This window comes from Lissotriton helveticus, chromosome 12 (genome assembly GCF_964261635.1).
Source record: "Lissotriton helveticus chromosome 12, aLisHel1.1, whole genome shotgun sequence".
Lineage (NCBI taxonomy): Eukaryota > Metazoa > Chordata > Amphibia > Caudata > Salamandridae > Lissotriton > Lissotriton helveticus.
The window spans coordinates 396,919,956-396,946,357 of record NC_136073.1 but is presented as its reverse complement, the minus strand read 5'-3'; positions in this window follow the sequence as shown (position 1 = coordinate 396,946,357).

The window sequence follows — 26,402 nt, the reverse complement described above, 5'->3', positions numbered from 1 at the left end:
CAGTCTTTAGAGAATTTGCAGATGAAGATAATCAAAAAGTCTATTTCTCTCCCAGCTCCAGGCAAAGAATGAAAAATGCCCGTTATATTAGTGTTCACAACTGGCATATGAATGACCGGTGACGGGCCTATTGGATTTACTATGACTTTCCTTTACAATTATTTATTACAGTCACGACAGTTCATCTGATGGTGACCCACCTCCGTGAGACGAACCTGGCAAAGATATGCCGTTCTCTAGAGTTTTACATTTACAAAGGGTACTGTGAGTCGTCAACATGGTACTACACAGGTATTTTGCTGAGAGACGAACATGACTAAACATTTCCTTTCTATCGATGCATCCTGCCTTTCAACTACTACGGGGTTCATTTCGATGATTTCTTTACCTTGGACTAGTCTGTTAACCTTGTAAAACATCACTCTGGATCCTACGTAACCTTTTACAGCCCGATTACTTAATTAGGAAGGACAGGGGTTTTATGGGGAACAACCAGGGACATAGGAAACTTGTGGTAAGGGCATAAATCGACCCATCTCTCACAACCGGAAATGAGGGGTAGTTTCATAATTCCAGTTTTCGGGCGGCTGATACAGGGGAGGTAACAGGGGTGATCATTTTTCCGGTTTGGGTATTGCGACAATTCGGGGAGGGGAGGGTGGCGTATTCTGAGGTCCTTGTTTTATACCATAGGAGCCGTTGACAGGTAGTTCCCTTATTTCGGGTCAGATTAGGGAACCTCTGTCGTCTTACCTGTCCTTTCCCTTACGGCCCAACCTCGGTTCATTGACTTCTAGCGGAAAAGGAGAGGTAATGACGCGGCTTCAGGGTGATTGTATTAAAGACAAGTTTTTGTGCAAATACTGACGGTATTTGAAGCCAATTAGGTGGTGTGCTAGGGGTGGCAGTCTGCCAATTTCGGGGCTAATCACTCGGAAGAGTGGGAGTGCAAAAATAGAGGGAGAGAGAGAGAGAGAGAGAGAGAGAGAGAGAGAGAGAGAGAGAGAGAGAGAGAGAGAGAGAGAGAGAGAGAGAGAGAGAGAGAGAGAGAGAGAGAGAGAGAGTGCAACGGCAGGCTAAATAGTACACGTGCAACAGAGAGGGTGGCGGTGTATTCAAGAAAGGCTATTTAGTGCATTACACAGTAAAGGGCATTCACGGGTCTGCGTTAGAATCTTGTAATCATGCAGTTTGAGCATTAGACAGGGTAGAGGGGACGTGCCTTGAGAAAAAGGAAAGAAGAAAGGAGGTACCATTTTGTCGCACTTCTCGCATTCTCGGTCCTTCGACCAGTTGGGTCGACGCCTCAGTCACACACACACATTCCCTCATAGTTTCGCATCATACGTGACATGGGTTCATTCGTCCGGTCTGGTTTAAGGGTGATCACTTTTTATCAGGTTGCGCTAATTTTTCGGGTTTGTTCGATACGTGAGTAGTTTGCAGGCGCGCTTAGACACCACCTTGCGGCGCTAGTCAGCTTCGTGTATTAGACATGGCAAGGCTTCAGATCTTCGCCACACCTCGGCTGTAATCTCTGATGTAACCTGCAGAGGGAGGGAAAAAAAGGGGGGTGGGGGAGACAGCATTCGCGCATATTCAAATACATGGATTCATAAGTCCTTTACTTACCTCTTACTCGTCTTTCCTCCTCGGGGCAGGGTCCCCGGGGATATGGTTTCTGGAGTCGAGGGGGGGGTAGTGTGTCCATATAGGTCGTGTGCGGGGAAACGTAAAAAGGAAACCAGAGGTGCTTAGTGCGAGGTATCTAGTCAAAGGATGTATCTCACTATTGGGATCCTTAAAACCTCGTTCAACGCTGTGGCGTTCTAAGGTTCTTCGGTTCTTGGGTCAGCTCCGTTCCCTGATACTTTGGAACGTTGTACTTTATAACATTTACATTATTTCATTTCACCCTCCTTTTACATTCCCTCATTTACACCGTTCGTTTTACCCATCCTTGGAAGTCAAGGTCTTCCTCTACGCGAGAGCTCATGGGTCAGTCGCGTACGTTGAAGGCGGAGTGTCGTGTTGTCGATCCGATCCGTCCTCCAGGGCTGGGCAACCATCTTCTTTTAACCTTAAAGAGAGAGCAGAGTAGGGTGCACAGAAAAGAACTTTCCCACCGATCCCACATTTTTTAAAATAACGCATGCAATACCCGTCCATAGTTTCAAAAACTTTATTTTGCAAAATCATGTCAGCATGAGGATTATGAGGGTGCGGTCGTATTTGGCCGGTCGTGGCAATGGCTAAAGTGCGTACAGTGGGGGGTGTCGTTTGCAGCAATAAAAACATCGGAAAGTTTTACTCATTCATTTGTAAGAGACTAAAACGTCTATTAATTGGCTGGGGGTTCGGGGGCATTTATTTTCATAATTTAGAAGCATAATCATAATAGTGGTAATCAGATTTCCTATATGCATACCGTACGTGTGCGTCGTAAATGAGGTTTACATCAGTTATAAAAATATAATACATTGTACATTTGTAATCAACATTTGTAACGGGGATCCTTTCATACTGTTCGTCGAGTGAGTTCTCCTTGTCTTTTCTAGCCAAGTGTACAAAGGATCATATAAAATCTCGGAACATCAAGTTTATATTAGTGCGAAGGAACACCACGAGGTGTTCGTAAGTTCCGATTGATACCAGCGCCATTTTGGGCGGGGCCGGCTCAGTCCGGAAGCAGCATCAGGGGGAAATGTTTCCCATTACTGGCAGTTTGGACCAGAGTCCTTTTCGGCAGTTCTAGAATTCATGCTAACAGAAGGAGTGGCAATGTCATGTTTGTTTCGTTGGCGATCAAGGCAGCCGTCCCTTACCGGAAGCCTGCAGAGGCCGAAGGTTCCGCCGGGGACCTTTGTAGGATCTTCAAGGCTGCGGAGATGCTGTCGGAGATGGGGGCTCGTGCTCCAGGGGGCAAATGTTCGAGTTATATTGCTGGTCAAAGTTACTCTAGTGGCCGGGGCCCGCCTTCCAGCGGACCCAGACGCCATTTTGAGGCCCTACAGGGGCCACTCTCGTCGAGTTTGCAAGAGTGGGAGAGATCCTTCGGAGTGAAAGGAAGAGGTCCCTGTTGTGTGAAAGCGGGACGTTCAGCTGGGGTGCAGCTGTGATGCCCCCACCTGGGGGGGGCGAGGGAGACTCGTCCGCATCGTCTCCTTCTCCCGGTGCACTCCATGCCGATCCTTTTCATCGCCCCGCATGAAGGTCTCTCCACATCCGGTGTTCCCCAAGTCCTGGGCTCAGTGCTGTGGGAGTATGGCCACCTGTGGCGCGCATTCGGCGCGGCACGAGTATCAGTGCAGTCATTGCAGGTTCGGTGTTCCGAAAATATGGCCACCATTGCACGTTCGGTGCTGCGCAAGTACTGGGGTGCCACCATGGTGTGTTCGGTGCTGTGGAAGTATTGGCACCATCGCCTGACTGGGGGTGTTCGGCGTCGGGCCGGGGGCTGGGGGACCTCCTATCGGTGGAGGTGGGAGAGGCTCGTCCGCGTCGCCTCTCCCTCCCAGCCCAACTTGGACAAATTGTTGTGGAGGTACGTGCAGGACATCCCGCCGTCCAGAGCTGCTGCGGCTGTTACGGAAGAGAAAAGGAAAAAAAGGTGCCTCGTTCTCCTCTGGACATGTGGCGGGACTACTTAAGTCTATCCAGGCCCGTTGCGGCTGGCTGAGGAGACATGTGGCGGGACTACCTACAACTGCCCCGGCTGCTGGCTCCTGCCTCTCCTCCGGCTCCCCCATACGTTAAGATTTCCTGACCAAGAGTTGGCGGCCGGGCCCGCCTTATATGGGTTGCCGTTGGTTGGGCGTAGCCGTAACCCTGCCCTACTTTGGAAGGTTCCAGAATGGGGGGGGCGAATGTTCTGTTTGACTTTCATTTTCTACAGTTTTACCGTTATTATTCCTTGTTTGTTGTGCTAAATTAAAAGTTCTAGTTCATTAATGGTCTACGGATTTTGTTTTACCATTTCTTTCTTTCCAGGTTGCTTTTATGCTAAGTTTCTGCTAACAGAGGTTGAGTAACACGGAAACACGTGTAGAGGGATGACGCAGATTTGTACATTACATACACACAAACTCAGACGGGGGACAGTACAAGTACGACATACAAAGACTCAAGACGAATATAAAACAGTTATTGGTCATAATTATTTCTTTCCGTCTGTGAATTTGAAACGAGGCTGGGTTCCCGTCTTGACGTTGCCCGACCTAGGAGAACTTGAGCATGCCGCTGAAATTGTCCTGGCGAAATCTGTGCCATCGGGCATAATCAAACGTGGTGGTTCTGTCTGGTCTGTCTATGTAAGTCGGGTTCTTCTTTGTCTCGTGCTTTTTCTCGTACTGCCGGCCTGTCGTTCCTGTCGGCCCTTTGCCTTTACTCACGCTCAGTAGAGTCAGGCATTGGGCTTTCCAGTGTCCGACATACCTACAAAAAGCGCATTGGTCTGGCCCTAAGTCTGGTCGTCTTTTGCATAGTGTCGGGGGATAAGTCGTGGGTAGCGATGTCCTGGGGTTGTCCTGTCGGTATATTTCTCTACTTGGTTTGTCCTCGTCTTTTCTCTGTCGTTGCATAGCCTCTCTGCGCCACATACCGAGACTGTCGAGCATAATTGGCGTTGTCTTATTATTTCGAAGGGCTATTTCTAACGTTTCTATTTTATCAAGGTCAAAGGATCCTGCCAGTGGCCACTGTTTGTCTTGACTCTCTTCGGTATACCTGTGCCACAATTTATTATAGGCTATGGTGACTAATCCATAGTTTATGAACATGTCCTTATTAGGGGTGCCTTCTAGTGGAGCTATATGGTCCACCTCTAATACACGGTCCGGGCTAAACAGGCTATTAATCAGTGGGGAGAAGACAGACATGACGGCTCGTAACGAGGGACTAAAAAGTCAGCACTGCCTATCTTATCACTAGGTGCAAAGACTGGACAGAATATTTCTATTCAACGTTGTTTGCAGGCAGTGAATACCTCATGGATCAAAAATAACAAAAAGACCAATAAATAACAATGGGGAGAATGAGTAGGTCCGCAAAGATCTGCGTTACCTACCCTTTTCACTATCTGCAAAAAGGGTGGTCTCTTCCCTGTTTGCAGACAGGGAATCTCCAGGAAACAATAGTTTTGCGAACAACAGTTCAGTTTCAAGTAATTATTGAGTGGGGGAGAAAAATAAGCACGGCTGCTGCCCTACCTATCCTCCACTGCTTGCAAAGAGAGAGCCCGTTGTTTCTCCGTTTGTAGACAGTGAATCTCCAAATAAATAAAGAGCAATACTAGTATTTTTAAACAATCAAACAATCAAGCAATTGTTTCGCAACTTGTCGTGATTACACGACCTTACCCGGACCATGGGGACAGTTTCTTGTCTTCCGAATCCAGCGCCCGATCGTCCTCTTTTTCTCGTATTTCTCACGGCACTCCTGATGGTCCCCAGTCAGGACCGTAGATCACTCGAGAGAGGTCTGTTCGGAACTAGTGAAGTTCGGATGATCGGCTGCCAGACGAGGGTCTATTGGGCAAGAGCTCTCCCGATCGTTGCAGTCGTTCACTCTGTCGTCGGGACCTCTCCCACTGGATCCACGAGTCGCTGATGGGCCCCACGCTTGGGACGCCAATTGTTAAAACCTGATTCGGGTCGGGGACAATCGATATTTGCCCGGCGGTATTGCCTCTGTGACCCTCTAGTTATTTAATCAATGAAGAGGCAGGCGCTGGAGACTGGAAAGCAGGAAACAAGGTTTTTATTTTCTCCGGAGGAGAACACAACGAAACGGACAGAAGGTATCGTTCTGAGGTGCTCTAGATACATTTCTGAGGCCTGGCCTCTTATACACTGTTTTACGACTTTATTGTAGATTACACATTCATGTTAAAGCTTTGATGTATGGAAAAGATATTCCCGGAAATCCCCTTTGGGCCCGTTCCCACACACATTTACAGTTGAAGTCCCCACCCTAGTCACAACAGGTGATGAGTATCACGCAGCTGGATATTCCGCCGATTCACGGAATGTGGGGGGTTCGATCGGATCTCATGGAGTGGGGGCTTTGATCAACCCGGGGATCCTTTGATGGGGGAAGCTTTCTATTGTACGGGGAGGGGCAAGGAATGGTATCGGCAGAGCTGGGTGTCGGCCTGGGAACGGGGAAGACAAAACGGGCACACAGGGAAAAAGGGGGTTTGCAATCTAAGGGCCGGAGATCATGAAAGGGAAGCAGGGAGGTGTCGCGCTGGGAACAGGATGAGGGCCTGGGGCAGAGCAGCGCCGAAGAGGGGTTTATGACTCAAGGCAGGTGCAAGCAGGGGGTGGTCAGCGTGCAGGCTTAGTGAAGGCGAAGGGCTATGTCAGGGGCCAGCAGCATGCAAAAGGGTTCGCTCTGATCGGGGCATCTTAAAAAAATGGCGGGCGTGCACGACAAAAGTGTGGCATCAGGGGAAGAGGCAAGATGGCGCAGATAATGTTCACCAAAACGTACTAATTTTCAACAATGAGACCCTAAAAGACAATATGACAGCTTATCCTTGTATCACCTACAGGAAAACAGCTTCCTTAAGAGACATTTTAACCCAGAGCCATCTTGAGATTAAACAACCCAAAGCAACATCTTGGTTCAACACGCCTGGATTTTGGAAATGCAGGAAATGTAAGGCTTGTGAACATGGTGCGAACATCACGGAGTACAGACTGCTAAATGGGAGAACAGAAAAAATCATAGATCAAATAACTTGTGAATCCCAATATGTAATTTACAGATTGACGTGCCCATGTGGGAAGCATTATATAGGGAGCACAATCAACAAATTGAAATTGAGAATTTTGCAACATCTTCGTGCAATCAAAAACATCGACCCCAATTACCCGATGGCCAAGCACTTCAATGAATGTCACCAGGGCGATTGTAATAAATTACGGTACTCCGGCCTTAAAATTATAAAATCTGCAGAGAGAGGAGGTGATCGGACATTGAAGTTGCGGAAAATGGAGTCAAGAATGATCATGGCAATGGGTACGGAGCACCCACATGGACACAATCTGGATGCAGAACTATATGTACATTTGTAAATACCGGCATAAATATCAGTATGAATCTCAACACGAACTTATAATCTCACAACCCTTGATGATTGTAAATATTCTGAAGAAAAAGAAAAGATTTCCTCTAGCAATGCATGTATAGTTGTAATATAGGATGGAAATATGGATTTTCCCCCTTTTCCCCAGATTGTCATTATATATATACACAAAATCTTAGTTAAAATTGACGCAGAATGAAGGGATTTGTAGATAGCATGTAGCACTCTTGAGAAATCGGATAGTTGAGAGAAAAATTATGTCTTTTTTGTACTTTACAATTGAAGATGAGAATAGAACTATCTGAGAACTTGGGCTACTAGTTGCAAAACTACCTACCTATGAAATGTATACCCTTTTTAGAAAACTCGTAAAAAAAAGTTTTTCTATTATAAATATTTACGTCAGTTGAATAAGAGCATGTTCCTACAAATGGTATATATATATTAATATACATCTTTTGAATAGTTTTTGTATATTCTTGGTAAATTTGGTAGAATCTTGGAATTCCATGGATAGAAATTTAGAGAAATGTTTTCACTTTATCACATTGTTTAATTGAATGTACTTTACATATTACATGAAGTGATATGGTGATTATTATGTTCGTTTTGAAAAGAGTACTTTACCTTTCATGCGAAAGAGAGATGAAAATGAATACAAAAATTAACAGTGGGAAAATGGTGGCAACACTGGTCCATTGCATGAGAGAAAGGTTATCTGTCAAAAGAAAAAAAAAATAAAAATGGTCCAGTTGAAGGCTAAGTGTAGCCGAAACGCGTAGGCCGTCCTGTAATTTTGCACTTTTGCACATGGTGTTTTAAAAAATAAAAATGTTGTGAACTACGTATCTGCTGCGGTGCCGTGACTTTCTTGCTGGAGGGAAAGGAGGCGGAAGGAATCAAAGTCATATATATATATATTCACTGAAAAAACCATAGGTTATAGACCATATATAGTTAGGAATTTGCATTTACAAAACCTTGAAAATTCACTGAAAAAACCAAAGGTTAGAGACCATATATAGTTAGCTGGACATTTTATTGACATAAAACCAATGAAATTCCATATATAGTTAGTTGCACTAACTATATATCGCGCACCCGCAATCCACTGCTGATGATGTCACATATTACATCATTCATGACATGGTCAGTGACATCACTGATGACATCACTGATGACATCTCAAATGACATCACTGATGACATCACTGATGACATCTCAAATGACATCACTGATGACATCATCTAGTGTCTGTGTGTTTTTGTAAAGTTTAAATATGTTTTACATATTGAAGAATGAGTGGATGTATGGAAGACTGAGTGTGTGTGTGGCTGGCTGGGAGGTGTGTGACTCTGTGCATATCAATGTGTACTTGTATCAGTGATTGTATAAGAGAGTAAGTATGTGTTAGTATATGTGTGAAAAAGTATGGTGTTCTGTGTTTAACTGTATAGATGAGGAAATCGAAGTGTGTTTGATTCTTCACAGGACTGACTAGGTGTATGAGTGCATATGATAGTGTTGTAATAATGAGTGACTGTATGTATGAGTGATTGTATGGGTGAATGAGTGAATGTGTGTGTAGACGTAGGAATCAGTGAGTGCGTATGTAGTAACTGGTATTGGTGTGTCATGATGTCATCAGTGATGTCATTTGAGATGTCATCAGTGATGTCATTTGAGATGTCATCAGTGATGTCATCAGTGATGTCACTGAAGTATGGTGTTCTGTATTTAACTGTATAGATGAGGAAATGGAAGTGTGATTGATTCTTTACAGGACTGACTAGGTGTGTGATAACTCCATGGATGAGTGGCAGTGTGTGAGTGTCTGCATAGGTGTATGAGTGCATATGATAGTGTTGTAATAATGAGTGACTGTATGTATGAGTGATTGTATGGGTGAATGAGTGAATGTGTGTGTAGACGTAGGAATCAGTGAGTGCGTATGTAGTAACTGGTATTGGTGTGTCATGATGTCATCAGTGATGTCATTTGAGATGTCATCAGTGATGTCATCAGTGATGTCATTTGAGATGTCATCAGTGATGTCATCAGTGATGTCACTGACCATGTCATGAATGATGTAATATGTGACATCATCAGCAGTGGATTGCGGGTGCGCGATATATAGTTAGTGCAACTAACTATATATGGAATTTCATTGGTTTTATGTCAATAAAATGTCCAGCTAACTATATATGGTCTCTAACCTTTGGTTTTTTCAGTGAATTTTCAAGGTTTTGTAAATGCAAATTCCTAACTATATATGGTCTATAACCTATGGTTTTTTCAGTGAATTTCATTGGTTTTTTAAAAGCTAATATCTATAGCTGTAAAATATATTCTTTATTACGTGACGTATCACGTAGCCACGTGAGACGCCTCATGACGCGTTGCATAACCGTGACGTATCGGCTCTGAGCGCAAACAAAACCCGTAACGTAAGCGTGTCGGAGCACGCTTACAGATATATATTTTTTTTAACCTTAATTAGACAAAATCCACACGTGCACATATCTTGAAGCCTTGCAAAGGCACATCAAACAAACAGTCCCTACAATTTTGCCAAGTTTGCTGAAAATCTATTCCCTTAATTTTTTTTTTACTGTTTCTCTTGGTTTTCCCCTTGTTACGCTTACCGGGACGCTACCCGGTACGCGAACCGGACGCTCCAAAAACACAAGATGGCGGACTCCCGTTACGCTGCCGGTTAGCTGCCCGGTTCGCGTACCGGGAAGCGCCTCTACTGCGAAAAATCGCAACAATTTTTTTATTTTTTTTTCCCCGCGGGGGACTTTAATATCCCCCTCATCAATCCTAGGGGGTCAGGAGGGGTTTACCTTGCCCCCTTTCCTTCATTTCCCCCTTCTTTTTTCACCACATCTTGTCTCTCGAACCTACCGAGAGACAAGATGGCGGCCGCTCCGGACTGTTTACAATGTTGACAGCTACGCTGCCGGTTAGCTGCCCGGTTAGCTGCCCGGTGAGCTGCCCGGTTCGCGTACCGGGACGCGCCTCTACGGCGTAAAATCGCAAAAAAAAAATATTTATTTTTTTTGCCCCGCGGGGCACTTTAATATCCCCCTCATCAATCCTAGGGGGTCAGGAGGGGTCTACCTTGCCCCCTTTCCTTCATTTCCCCCTTCGTTTTTCACCACATCTTGTCTCACGATCCTACCGAGAGACAAGATGGCGGCCGCTCCGGACTGTTTAGAATGTTGACAGACTCCGGAGAGCCAATCAGCTTCGCTTCGCGAAGTTCCGTTACGCGTCAGGTACGCGAACCGGGGCGCTAACCCGAGCGCTGTCATAGATATATATATTTTTTAAACGTTAATTTCTCAAAATCCACTGGAGCACATATATTGAGACATAGCAAAGGCACGTCGGGCAAACCATATCTACAATTTTGCCAAGTTTCATGTAAATCCATTCAGCCATTCGAGCTAAAAGTGAGTCCAACCGCCCTATGGAAAAATAAATGGGAAAAACGCGTTTTGGGACCCCCCTTTTTTCTCGGCCCCCCCTTGACGAAACCCCCCCAAATTTTCAGGGGCTGCTCAGAAACAAAATGTGCCATTGTCCTGAAAATTTCACCCAATTCCGTCTACAAACGCCAAAGTTATTAGACATAGAATTTTCAGAAATCCCATAGAGAAAAAATCCTAACTATATAAACCCACTGGCTATCGCCAGTAGGTAATATACATATATAAACATATATAATCTGCATATCTATATAAATATAAATGCATGCATACATATACATATATGCATACATATGCATGTTATTTACATGAAAGTTTTAAAAACACTAATAAAAGCAAAGCTAAAAAGCCCCCTCATTACAAACAGAATGGCTTTAACTTAAACGAGGGCGAGATCTATTGCATTTTCAATGCTTGTTTACTTTGGTTCTATCAAGAAGGCATTCAGATGTATCACACATTTGCCATAAATTCTGAATGTTAGCACTCTAGTTGCTCATTAGATCACTGTAGTAAAGCTAGTGCTCACCAGGGAAGTCTGCTGCTAATCATGGTTTGCAGCCATTTTCCCGCATTTTTTATCCCGCGGACTTTCAGCCCGCATACCATTATCCCACAAGGTCATTGACCTCGCATACCATTATCCCGCATTTTTTCAAAACGCATGTGCATTCATCACGCATGCCTTTACAAAGAATTACGTTTTAAAGGCATGTATGGTAAATGCATTTGCGTTGTGAAAACCACGATGACGAGAGAGGTAAGTGGGTTTGTGTTAATTTTTTCGTGGGTTAGTTATTGTGTAGTGTAGTGTTGTGTAGTGTAGTGTTGTGTTAGTGTAGTGTAGAGTTGTGGTGGTTGTTTAGTGTAGGGTCATGCTGGGGGTAGTGTTTAGGGTTTAGGGTTGTGTTGTAGTGTTTGCGTAGTGTAGGGTCATGCTGGGGGTAGTGTTTTAGGGTTTAGGGTTGTGTTGTAGTGTTTGCGTAGTGTAGGGTCATGCTGGGGCTAGTGTTTTAGGGTTTTGGGTAGTGGTGTAGTGTTTGCGTAGTGTAGGGTCATGCTGGGGCTAGTGTTTTAGGGTTTAGGGTTGTGTTGTAGTGTTTGCGTAGTGTAAAGTCATGCTGGGGGTAGTGTTTTAGGGTTAAGGGTAGTGTTGTAGTGTTTGCGTAGTGTAGGGTCATGCTGGGGTGTAGTGTTTTAGGGTTTAGGGTTGTGTTGTAGTGTTTGCGTAGTGTAGGGTCATGCTGGGGGTAGTGTTTTAGGGTTTTGGGTAGTGTTGTAGTGTTTGGGTAGTGTAGGGTCATGCTGGGGGGTAGTGTTTTAGGGTTTTGGGTAGTGTTGTAGTGTTTGCGTAGTGTAGGGTCATGCTGGGGGTAGTGTTTTAGGGTTTTGGGTAGTGTTGTAGTGTTTGCGTAGTGTAGGGTCATGCTGGGGGTAGTGTTTTAGGGTTTAGGGTAGTGTTGTAGTGTTTGCGTAGTGTAGGGTCATGCTGGGGGTAGTGTTTTAGGGTTTAGGGTAGTGTTGTAGTGTTTGCGCAGTGTAGGGTCATGCTGGGGTGTAGTGTTTTAGGGTTTTGGGTAGTGTTGTAGTGTTTGCGCAGTGTAGGGTCATGCTGGGGGTAGTGTTTTAGGGTTTAGGGTAGTGTTGTAGTGTTTGCGTAGTGTAGGGTCATGCTGGGGGTAGTGTTTTAGGGTTTAGGGTAGTGTTGTAGTGTTTGCGCAGTGTAGGGTCATGCTGGGGTGTAGTGTTTTAGGGTTTAGGGTAGTGTTGTAGTGTTTGCGCAGTGTAGGGTCATGCTGGGGGTAGTGTTTTAGGGTTTAGGGTTGTGTTGTAGTGTTTGCGCAGTGTAGGGTCATGCTGGGGGTAGTGTTTTAGGGTTTAGGGTAGTGTTGTAGTGTTTGCGTAGTGTAGGATCATGCTGGGGTGTAGTGTTTTAGGGTTTTGGGTAGTGTTGTAGTGTTTGCGTAGTGTAGGATCATGCTGGGGTGTAGTGTTTTAGGGTTTAGGGTAGTGTTGTAGTGTTTGCGTAGTGTAGGGTCATGCTGGGGGTAGTGTTTTAGGGTTTAGGGTAGTGTTGTAGTGTTTGCGTAGTGTAGGATCATGCTGGGGTGTAGTGTTTTAGGGTTTAGGGTAGTGTTGTAGTGTTTGCGTAGTGTAGGGTCATGCTGGGGGTAGTGTTTTAGGGTTTAGGGTAGTGTTGTAGTGTTTGCGTAGTGTAGGGTCATGCTGGGGGTAGTGTTTTAGGGTTTAGGGTTGTGTTGTAGTGTTTGCGTAGTGTAGGGTCATGCTGGGGGTAGTGTTTTAGGGTTTAGGGTAGTGTTGTAGTGTTTGCGTAGTGTAGGGTCATGCTGGGGTGTAGTGTTTTAGGGTTTTGGGTAGTGTTGTAGTGTTTGCGTAGTGTAGGGTCATGCTGAGGGTAGTGTTTTAGGGTTTAGGGTAGTGTTGTAGTGTTTGCTTAGTGTACGGTCATGCTGGGGGTAGTGTTTTAGGGTTTAGGGTAGTGTTGTAGTGTTTGTGTAGTGTAGGGTCATGCTGGGGTTAGTGTTTTAGGGTTTATGGTAGTTTAGTTGTTTAGTGTATGCTAAAGGCATATTCGTTCTAAAAGTTTTTGTTATTTTAATTTGCGGCCTAATAGTACATGCAGGATTTTTTTTGCGGACTGATGGTATGCGGACTGATGGTATGCGGGATTTCGTCATATATTCGCTAATCATACTTTCTATGGCAAAATGAACCCCCTCATTTTGTTCCTTTTTAAATTAAATATTTTAAGAGTTACCACTTTATTCCAATCAAGATGGCTTCAGGTGTGCCATACCTTTGTAATAAGTAGGACTGTTAGCACTCTAGTTGTTCTTTAGAACACTCTGGGACATTCTGTCATTGGGCTATAGTTGGGCTACATCTGGCTGATATTTGGGCTACATTTGGTTTTTTTTGTCTCTGGTGGCCATCTTTGGGCTACATTGGGCTACATTGGGCTACATTGGGCTACATTGGGCTACATTTGGGCTCCAACATATATATAGCCCAATGTAGCCCAATATATATTTTTCAAAGTTAATTTTCGTAAAAACCACTGGAGCATATATCTTGAGACATAGCAAAGGCACATCGGGCTACCAGTCCCTACAATTTTGCCAAGTTTGGTGTAAATCCATTCAGCCGTTTGGGCTAAAAGTGAGGCCAACCGCCCTATGGAAAATTGCATGGGAAAAGCACGTTTTGGGACCCCCCTTTTTTCTCGGCCCTTCCTTGACGAAACCCCCCCAAATTTTCAGGGGCTGCTCAGAAACAAAATGTTCCATTTTCCTGAAAATTGCAGCCAATTCTGTCCTCAAACGCCAAAGTTATTCGACATAAAATTTTCAAAAATCCCATAGGAAAAAAATCCTAACTATATATACCTACTGGCTATCGCCAGTAGGTAATATATATAGATAGATAGATATAGATAGATATATAGATATATGAGACAGGATTCGCCACAAGCAGCTGCTCAATTCCATGCAGGAAAGACAGAAAACGAACCCAAGGTTCTTGGTGCAATATCAAGTGGTTTATTAAGTGCCCAGCTTGTCCGCCATTACACGTTTCGACCCCAACTCAGGTCTTGATCACATGACGCTTTGCTTTAGAGGTGATTGACATTTAAAGTGACAAATGCAGGAAGTAGCACAATCAGGTCAAAGTGCCCAGTGCATAGCAACTGAAAAGTTACTTAACTGAAAGGAGCAAGAGGTTCAATCATGCGCAAATTTACGCATTGAAATGAATATAATAAATATATAAATATATAAGAATAGTCATAAATATTGCAATACATGTATATATAATAAAATACATAATAATATGCAATGCGTAAAACAATGGGTATCATAATTTTTATCATAAAGCTTGGGTTGAGAGCAGCATTCAAAATCTATTAAGACATACCACAATTGATTTTGTACAAAGCTAAAAATGCATGCTATATCTAATTTAGTCATTTTGCCAACATAGGGCCCCATTAGTATAGCGGACGGATTGCCCCCGCCAGGCCAGCGGTAGCCACAGCCGGCCCGGCGGGGGCGATCCATCCACCATCCTCTCATTAAAGACCCCTCACCATATTACCATGGCGGGGGGTCCACGGCATACAGAAAGACCGTCCGCCGCTTTTCCGCCCGGTCGAGAAGTCGACTGGGCAGAAAAGACTTAATATGGTGGCGGTGTCTGAAAGACACCACCAGCCATATTATGATGTGGGGTTTGAAATGCCTTTCCGTGGCCGCCACGGAAAGGAAAGCGGAGTCTGCTTGGGGGCCTCATTGCGGGCCCCCAAGGACTCTGGGGGGGTGGGAGGTGCACATGGGGGGTACTTCAATGCACAACATGGCAGGCACAGCGCGGTGCCTGCCATGTTGTGCATGGAAGTGCCACAACATGCCTTCCTGGCATTGTGGCGGGCGGTGCTGAGTGCACCGCCCGCCACAATGTCAGGAATGCTGGAATCCCCCGCCACTGTGGTGGGGGCATCCTAATGGCAGCCACGGGAGCCCCCTTATGGCGGGCGGTCCCTTTGTATGATGGCCGCCCGCCATCTTAATGTGCCCCCAAGTATTTGTCACATTGTATTTGCTAAGGCAATTTTTATACCAAGTGTCATGATGTTACTGTTGTAAATGAATCTAGGACTCTAGTGTAATTTTTCCCGATTCATGCCCTTATATAGGTATAGATTGTTCGATCCTTATATAGCCATAGAAATCATTACCATATTTAGACTGAGCCTATGCAGCCCAAATACGGCATGGCTATTTCCACTAAATTCCAAGAATCAACAACGATTTCTTAGAGAAACCCGCCTTCAGCAGCTAGGGACTTCCCCTTGCCAGAATACTAATTTATCTAGGAAATCATGGACTTTTCGAAGAACTGAGTCTTTGATGATGTTATTAAGTCCAATCACACGTCAAACTCGGCACCTTCAAAGTATAAATATGCCTAGATTTGCCCAGACAAACACACGGTGGTTTGGAGTAGATCGACTTACTACTTTCCTGACGCCCTGCAGCAGCAAGTGCCGAAGGAAGCCGACCCTCCAGCTGACGCACTGAGAGACGCTGTCTTTTCTTCTGCCGAGAAATCCAGCTCCAGTGTTTCCAGGCTATCCTTGCGAGTTGCTGGGAAATCGAGTCCTGAAATAGAGATACAAGACCTCCTTCATTCTAAACCAAGGTACGGAGCTGATTAGACCCTTAGAGAATTCTTGGACATATTCTTGGCAGAGAAATACTAAACTTAAGCTACTCCTCACTTAGTTCTTCCCTTGCACTAGACTTAGGTTAGGTACACCGGGTAGGCGTATTTTAGAAGCACCAGTTGAGTACTTTTAGTCATTACTTTATCACTGTATGTATTTTATATGTTTTAGGCAACTTATGGCTTAGAAACCACATCATGCTTTTACAGTACTACTTTATAATACTTTTCGTATTATATGGCCTGTACTTTATAACCAGTATTACGATTGTAGCAGTACAATTATTATGCTTGAGAAAGCAGACTGTTCAATAAATACTTTTTATTGAAAACGCCCGTCTCTCTATTTTCTCAGCACCTCTGGTGAAACGAAGCATGCACGATTGACTGAGTAAAATAGTTATCTATTGTTTCCGCGACTCTAGAGATTGATTTCTTATTCTTAGCAAACAAAGTTGTCATGTTTATGCGGTTGTCAGAAACCAATCCCTTCTTGTGAATTCGAGAAAGTTTCTAGTGACCTCTGAGCTAGCTGGCACTCACAATTAAGTCTAATAGATTTGGTAGAGACCTAGTCGACCTCAGTCCTACGTCTAAACTACAGGATTTATTATTCCAATGCGCAGAGCCTATTGGGAATATATGAACTACACTACATGGCGCCCAATGTTTGGTAAGGCGATAATTTAACGCTAGATACTATAGTAACTCAGTCATGCTTTTCACAAAGACCCCTTTCTTCCGTAAAAACTCCAATAGACATCTGGAGTGGGTGAAAGGCTAATATCCACCAAAACTGAGTAGGACGGAAAATCCTATGTATTAGTTTTTGGTTTGTTCAACGTTGAAGGATACAGTGTTTCCTTGAAACTTGTTCTGCAAACTCTTCAATCAGTAAAAATAATGGTTACTGACGAAGAATTAGAAAGAGCTGCAGCAGCAGCTCAAGCAGCCTTAGATGACAGAAATCTCCTAGAGAATGACCCAGATGCTATAATCATCCCGGTAAATATAAGGAAAACTATAACTTACAAACTGATATATAATTGAGTATCATTGAGAGGTGGTAAAGTAATCTTTGTTATAGAGGCGCATGAGGCACATGAGTATCGGCAGACAGAGGTATTCTATTCATGGATTCACTTTCCTCCAGCAGATGGAGAAACACACGAGTTTCACTACTACAAAGTAGAAGAACCTCCAACGGAATACGTTCCTTACGAGGACGTTGAAATTCCATTAACTTACCAAGAGCATCAGCTCTGGTTTAAAGGCGCCCTACAACATCAAAATCACATTACCAGGCTCGGTCCATTAGGTAGACCAGGAGCTACATGGCCGGTACTAGCCAGCTATACACCACAACCTGACATAGAAAACATGACAGGTCGAGAACTGTTAGCGCAGCTGAAACAGTTAATTAAAATACATAGACAATTGGTTCAATATGTCATGCGGACCTTAACAGTCCAACCTACTGTAAGGATTCCACAGCACACCCCTCACCAGGGGAACACAAACAAAATCGCACCACAGACTATACAATCAGTCATTGGTAAAATGCCTGCCAAAATGGAACAAATTCCGTTTTGGTTAGCACAAAAAATTACTCAAATTGAGGCAGTATTCCCTGATAGTACACCTCATGAGAAACACAGAATTCTAACAATCTGTTTACCAATCGGGATAGCACCACATGTGGAGGACTGTGACACTTGGGGTACAGTCTTTGCTTCAATATACGCAAACACACATGGTGTTTCGTCTATGGCGGTAATACCAGACGTTCTGAGACAGATTCAAAATTAATACGGTCCAGGACCGGCCTTGAATCTAGGTATGAAATTACTGAAAGATTTCAAACAGCTCTCGGCCAATATCAACGGTGCAGCAGCATCCATGGCAATCCGCCAGAAGTTAAAAGAAACAGATATAACAGACCAACCATATGAGCTTGCAAGAATTATTGAAAAATCATATGAATAACTAGGTAGATATAGTTTGGTTGGGAAACCATTAAAACCCAGCTAACTGAAAATCCTGAAAAAGTTTTTATTAAAAATAATCTCACTACTCCTAAAAAGAAGTGGTAAAACACTAAGCAAACACTTCCTAAAGAGAAGCATTCACAGTCCAGAGGAAGATCTCCCCAACGGGGAGGTATATCTCCCCAACGAGAGCCCTCTGAAAAAAGGTATAACCTTAGAAATAGGGATACTTTAAGAAAACCTGATAGATATCAAGATACTGATACACATTCCTCTCGTACCTTTCAGACTTCCTCGCAGAAATCCGAGAGGAAAGGACGATCAGAACAAAAAGAGGAACGCGTGAAGTCCAAAGAAGAACAGCACATTCCAAAAAATAAGAAAACTCAATTCACCAAAAAGAAGTTAGCAAGCGTAAAGATCAGACATGCCAAGGATCTTGAGGACACAACTCAAGAACGGGGAGTGGGCCCAGACAATGCTAAACAGCGCAGCAGAAGTGACCATAGCTCGTAAGATCCTGATGGATCATCTGGAGACAGTGGACTTGAATGAATGCATTCAGGTTGAAACTGCCGACACCAGGGTTAGTGTACCCCACAAGTTATATGAAGTAACACTCCGGATGAAGGGGGACATAACTAGGAAAATAAAAGCACTCCTTTGGGAGAAGCTTTCTAAAGGTTATGACATTCTTGAAGCTGAACGAGACTGGCCACCTGAATTTGTCAGGGAGTGCACTCATGGCGAAGAGATAATTATCCTAGCCTTCTCAAATCACATTCCAATTCATAAAAAATATACATATGCCAGAAAATGGGCAGTAGCTCAGGCTCTAGCATTATATAAAAATCATGTGGGATGGGATGAGGACTCTCCTCACCATAAAATCCAGTTAAAAAATCAACCTACTGCACAAAGGCAGTATCCAGTTAAGCAAGAAGCTAAAAAACAAGTCAGGGAGATTTTAAATCAACTTGAATACCAAGGGGTGATTGAAACATGCACCTCATCAATGAGCAACCCTTTGTTTCCTGTCTCCAAACCAGACAATTCATATCGTCTAGTTTTGGATTACAGACATCTGAACTCCTGTTTCAAAACATTTGCAGTACAAAATGCACATAGTGCAGCACTGATGAATAACATTGTGCGTAAAAAATATAAAACCACATTAGATATTTCAAATGGGTTTTTCTGTCAACCATTGCACCTGAAAGCAGGCATTTGACCGCTTTCTCAATAATGGGGACACAGAGCCAATTTTGCCGTCTCCCCCAAGGATTCAAGAATAGTCCAGGGTTATTTTCAGCCAGAGTAACAGAGTTACTACAAATGTATGATGATGAGCCATTATCTTATGTCGATGACATCTATCTTACAGACGATGATTTGGACATGCACTTGAAAAGAGTGAACACCATAATACTTGGGTTCGCATCTGAAGGGTACAAATTCAATTTTAAGAAATTACGAATTGCCCACCTCAACGTCATATTCTTAGGATACGAATTATCAAGTGAAGGCAAGAGCCTGGCAGCCAACTTCCTAGAGAAATGTGCGCTGCTCCAACCTCCAAAGATGCAGAAGAACTTACAATCAATTCTAGATTTCCTGAATTTCTGAAGAACTTATGTTCTAAATTACGCAGAAAGGGTTAAACCTCTCTACGAACTAATCAAACCTGATTTCAAACCAACAAATTGGACTCAAACATACACAGAAATTTTGCGTTCAGTGCTAACAGACATGTTAGCAAAAATACATTTAGAAACACGCGACAATACGCACAATCTTGTGATTCTGAATCATCCCAGGAAGATGCGGATTCACATACCTGACCTTTAATGACGGTGAAAAGGTACCAATAGCATACAAATCACACTTGTACACACAAGAGGAAATAAAATTCACCTCTACAGAACAAATTCTGACAGCGGCTCAAACTGCAGTAGCAAGCAAAAGAGAGAGCCCTCGCACAGGGTAAACGCATAATGATCGTTACACCTGTACCTGCCTTGGAGGCAGTGACAAAAGCAAGCATTCCCAATGCTAAGGCTTTACATCTGAGATGGATACAATGGGTTAATTCTCTTGCTGCAGCAGACATTGAATACGTATTTGACCCCTGCTTAAAGACACAAGAATTCCTAAAATACGAATACGAATGTCCTCTGCCGACCGAGATTCTGCCTCTAGAACATTACGGATGTATAATCTATACAGACGGATCAGCGCAACCCGCAGTTGGGGGTAAACAAGCCTATAATGCTGCATGCGCGATTGTTAAAAATCGCTGCCGCGAAGGTAAATTTAGACCTTTGGTCACTAAAACTCAATCACTCGGAGACTGTACAGCTCAGAGAGCTGAACTACAGGCTTTCAAGATGGCGCTTGAAAATACCGATCGCGAATTCCCCACACTAATAGTGTGCGATTCGTATTTCTGCGTCAAATCTTACAACGCGCACTTCATAACTGGGTTCGAAACGGTTTCAAAAATGCAAAAGGTGGCACAATCAATGATAAAATGCTTTGGGAACAAGTAGTTCTTTTACAGAAAGAACTACAAAAGACTCACATGATTCATACACTGAATCATCAGTGTGATGGCGTTCACGTTGCAGGGAATTCATTGGCCGATGAAGCCGCGAAGGCAGATTGCAAACGGCTTCCGTAGCTACAATCACTCGCGGGAAAAGTGTAATAGACGGTGAAACGTTACTAGCGGTAAAAGCCTCAATAGAAGGCAGCTATGCAGCGTTACCTCTAAACTATCCACTCGGTAATACATACATAATTGATGCAAACTCCGTTCCTTTTGCTCAAATCCCTGTAGTGGGGGACAGAGTAATTCCAAACAGGAATCAGAGAGCTGCTTTGGTACACGAAGCACATATGGGAGAGGGTCTGAGACATTGACATGTACTGGAGGCCAGGGATGAGTGTCCAGGTTTACAAACTTGGAAACAACTGTGATACCTGTTACGAATATCATAGTTTTGAGCACCACCAGATACCTGACTGCAGTGTAGACAGCCCAGTTCAGACACCATTGTTAGACAGCATTAGACTATCTACACGCAAACATCATAATGGACGAATGCGGTCCCACAACTACTAGGACAAGATTTATTTGGATGTGGCCCCAGTGCTCGGCTGACGCCAGAACTGTTATAAAGGATTTGCGAGTCTTTATCGGCACATACGCAATTGGCATGCTACACTCTGACCAGGGTCCTGCGTTTAGCTCTCGAGCTTACAAGGAGTCCATGACTAGCTTGGGCATTGCATTGCGGTATTCTAGTCCCTTCCATCCTGAGGGTAATGTGGTAGTGGAAAGAAAAAAACATGATATAAAGCAATCCATAACAGCTAAGGTATTAGGTTCGGGTGATGGGTGGGTCAAACATCTAATAAGTGACCAACGTAGTCTTAACAATCTGCCAAGAAATTCTATGGGTGGAATCACTCCATATGAATTACTATTTGGTACTAGAATGATAATCGAAGACCTCGATTGTCAAACTTCAGTGGTGGAACAAAAACTCTTTGATGTCAAAGATCGTTTGGCTGTTTTACAGGACTTAAATGAAAATAGAAGAAGTCTGAGTAACACGATAAAGAAGCCACAACCACTGAAGAAAAACCACCTGTCCCAGGAAGACCTGTCTGGATTCCAAAGATCGGGGATCTAGTCAGGGAAAAGATTGCGGTAAATAAGTAATTTAGGCCTTCTTACAGAAAAGCAGTACCTGTCCTGGCAATCCAAGGAACAAGATCAGTAGTACTACCGCCCCTTGCTGGTAAAAGGGAGAACAGAGTTGTGTCTATCGACCTGGTCAAACCACATCATGTGGCCGATAATAAGTAGTAGGTCCAGTGGACTCCCAAGATGCAGCAGACAACCAAATCTTGCTACAATCCAAGAGGTCCAAACTGAAAGACTTATCACCTTTGATAAACCTGCAGTAAGAAAAGAAGGACTATGCAACAAAGCAATCAAACTTGTGCCTCTTGAGACCCAAATAACAGTTCGTCAAGAAATTCCTGTCTACAATGATCTAGCCTCTGACTATACAAATATGACAAAGGAAGAAGCAACTCCAAACACTAATAACAATCCTGATGCAAGTCCAAAAATTGACAGAACTGCCTCTGGCTATTTCATCAACTTTGATACATTTTCTGAGGATCCCAGTGAACCTGAAGATAAGCCAGGAAATAAAACTTTCAAAGAAAAAATAACACAACGCTTTCATCAACTTGAGAAAACATATCTGGTTTCACCATGGGTTGAGTTTTGGATTGTGTTTGGTATACTGTTCCTCCTGCTCTGGCTCATTTTGGTTTTAAGCTTTGAAAGACGATAGATGGAAAATACAGTAAAATGGACACAGCAAGTAAGAAAATCAACTTGGTCCTAAAACCTCGCAAATCATCTCATCGTGAAAAAAGAGACCTGTCATCAGTGAACATCACAGCCGTTCCTATACCTGGTGGTATAGCATGGGACAGAACTGATTATGACATCTATGGCCCGGTGGAGCTACTGAAAATTCTACACCAGTTCAAGGTTTCTTTGAGTGACTTTGTCTCACCTAGCACATTTTCTGATGATTGGGATTTTTGAAACTATTAATAACATGATGACAGATTTAGAAATGGCAGCTAAATTTACAGCACATGAATACTAAGAAGGTTCATCAGATTATGAACAAATGTATTGTTTTAATCAATATGGTCACCATTATTTGCATAAATCTGCAAGCCCTAGGAATGTTTTTACTTACAATCAATGGGAACATTGTCCAACGCCGCCAAGAGGCAGCTCGAAAACATTTTAAGAAAAGTTTCCGTACTTCACAGGGTTTAATGTTACAAATCCAGAAACGTTTTATTTCAAAAATATAAATAAGACAGGAATGCAAACAATGTTGACCAATACTAAACACATTTATTCTGCAAACTTTTATGCTCAGCTGTCTACATTAGGTTTTGACTTTTGGAAAGACAACATTGAGACAAAAACTGTCTGGAGCACGAAAGACTGGCAGGTGCAAGGTTTAGAAGCCCTGTTCAGAGCCTGCATTATACCAGAACAAATAATGTTTTTAAATGACACTGTTCAACAAACTTCTTGTCTTGGCCTGGCTAAGATAAAAGATTTAAACAAACAACAAACCGTCTATACCTAAGCCCACATCTGACAGTGATGATACTACAGAAGAGGAGGTAAACGTACCCTATATTTTAAAACAAAACAGAACTAATCCTGATTGGAAAAAATGGTTAATCTGGCCCACAGACATGAATAAATGTCAAGATAGATTCCTGAACAAAACACAAGGGTTCACAGTGAATAGGCCAGATCCAAGATATTCCCAGAGACAACATCCAGGGATAGTAACCACTGTTTTATGACATTTTTGCTCTAACACATTTATGAAGTAATAATGTTTGAACGATGTGTAATGGTTCTAACATGATTCAGCTCCGTGAAGACTTCAGCGAGTCTGTTATCTATGTTTGTAGGTATGACGCGAATACCATGTGACTTGTATTTAACTCACTGTAAACATTTGTCTCGTACTCGTGAAAAAGCAGGCTCGAAGCTGTCCTAATAAAGACGCTTTCGTTTCAGAAGTGGCCCGGACAATCCTTTCTTTACATAGGAAGCAGAGTGGTGGATATATATATATATATATATATATATATATATATATATCCTGCTCAAAAACCCTCTCTCCCAGCCGGGAAGAAAAGTAGCAGCACTCGCGTTTTTTTCCTGGGTCAGTTGATTCACTTGCGCTTGCGTCAGTGTCGAAGGGAAACCCCGAAACACGTTTGTTGCTACTTTTCTTCCCGGCTGGGAGAGAGGGTTTTTGAGCAGGATATTGACACGGGGCACCGCCGTGTTAGTGGCACCCGTCAACGAGTGATCCGTTTTGTAAAGGTGCGGAGGTGCGAGAAAAAATCTATATATATATTTATATATATTATATATATATATATATATATATATATATATATATATATATATATATATATATATATATATATATATATATATATATATTCTACCAAAGTCCCAAGCTATGTGGAGGCACACGACCAGCTCGCCCGCAATCCTGCGCTGTCTGTCATTGCCTCAGTATCCCGATAATTATATGTTCAAAGCCCTACGCGTTTCAAGGTATTTCACCTCTTACTCAGGGGCTGGGTTCTTCACATTGCGTGTCTGACGTCTCTTTTTATGCATGCATTACGCTAAGTGTGCTACCAACTGCACACTGGGACATGTAGTCCTAAGAGAATTGTTTACTCCCTAAGTGGGTTCAGAGCGCCAAAAAAAATAAAAGCATTTCTTCATTCCTGTAGTAGGCGGGCAAATATTGAGGCAATAGTCTTTATTAATTTCAGCTTGAGTGCCACAGAGCGCGTTTGCACACTTGTCACATCAGGCCCTGCCCCTACCTTCGCCACTGTGCAAATGCACCACATGGCTCATTTTAAGATGGAGGATTAAGTCTCCTTAAATCCTGAAGATCCCTGGGGTCCAACTAGCCCACCAGGCTTCTCCAGTAAGCGCCACAGAGTTGCGTAGCAGAGAGGTGCAAAAAGGGGCGTGGCCTCAGATCACCACTCTGCAACGCAGCTCTGTGGCATTTAATGGAGATAGTGAAGGACTGGACTTTTTAACAGTACCAGCGGTGCCAGGGAACAACACCTATAACCTTCATGGGATACCTGTTTCGGCGCACAAACTACAGAGACACGGGACACTTCCTTCGGCGTCAAAGATTCAAGGTTTATTACTGCAGGGAACACAGAAGTCACGACAAGTACAACACGTGCAACTTGGGGAGACTGCTTCAAATTGGTTCTGTGGATCGCTCCTTTTATACAAAATTAACTCATAGGACAACATGGTACACAAAAGTTTACAACCTGGTTCCCATAATTATCCCTCAGAGGGGTCGCTTTGGTCACTTTGGTACACATAAGGTCCGGAACATAAGTGCGGAAACATTTGGCGGTTCCCAACTGTAAAAACCCATCTTCCCAACATTAGTGAATTCCAATCGGCAGTAAAACAGATCGAAATAGGGACAAAGACAGGTGCAGAGGGAGATGGAGACAGTGGGGAAATCGAAAAGGGTGTAAAAGGGGAGGTATCGGGAAACACGAGATACAGGCATCAAAGGGACGTGCCTAATGAGATGCACGGCTGAGACAATAAACCGGACGGCAAGATGAGCCTCGAGCGGGGCCATCTGCCTTACAGTATCATCCCCCTCATCGTAAAAGATATTTACAAAGTACATGTGTCTTCCACAAATATCCTGAGAGTCCCAGGGTGACGAAGCGGACAGTGTCCGTTCGCTGGCTACTTGAGGGCAAGAGACAAAATGGATGCCGTATCTAAGATGGAACCCGTGGGTACAGATGAAAAAACTCACATATCAAATGAACGGTTTAAGTTAGCACAGCGAAACTGCGCACACTTACTAAACTCGTCATTTGCGGTTCTTAGATACCAGACTCGACCATATTCGTGTGAATCAAAAACATCACTTAAAATTGTCACGGAACCTCAGACGCTCCTTTTGCCCTCATGTAGGCAAGCACTAGTCGGAATCATATTCGATATTCATCAGACCCTCGAGATGTTGCTGTAGCATAGCTCTGTCCAACCGAGACCCTTTGGTAACAGGTGGCTGTCTCATACACGTTGTAGCACAGAGGCCACATAAGGCAGGACCGCACTGCACGCAAAGGCAACAAGTGAACAGGAACACTACAACGACTCCAATGATCGTCAGAATTTTCCAACCCCAGGTCGACATTAGGCCCCAAAACCATCCAAGTAGCGTCCAATCCCCTACATCCACGTGTATGGATTCGGAGATCTTATGCAACTTCGAGATGGCTTGATAGACAGTCGGAGCGTTATCAGGAATGAAAATACAGCAGCTCGAATGGATCACCTTACATACCCCACCTCGATCTGCTAAGATCACGTCTAAAACCATACGGTTTTGTAACGTCATAAGTCTATCCGCCTGAAGTTCTGTGGTGATATTACCAAGGGCACTGGCAGTAATATTAGCTGTCGATTCTACCACTCGAGTCAACTGTCTTAGGTTCCTACTATTAACCATAGGTCCCCAAAATGGGAGGAAACCCTTGAAAAAGTCTCCTGCCTCTTGACCGGCAGTATCCTCTTTGCTAATTACGCCTCTCACAACTCTAGTTTTGTGATAATCTGCATCTACAGTAAATGTCGGAGGCAACAAGTTTGCGATAAAACATGAGCCCATGAAGTCAGAGGGCAACCATGCATATGCACGATCATGACAAATAAAGTATGTACCCTTGGCAGCCAAAAACACAGGGGACGAGACCATTGGTAAAATATAATTTTCAGTGCAAGCACTCTCTCCAAGTCGGGCTTTCGATCTACGGCCGCGACCTATTAAACAAAAATTACCAATGTGGGGTACGACCCATATCGGAGGCGAGCTTTTAAGCTGTTTTTCACCAGTGAACACACTATATTCGCCTCTACTTAGGACCCTATAG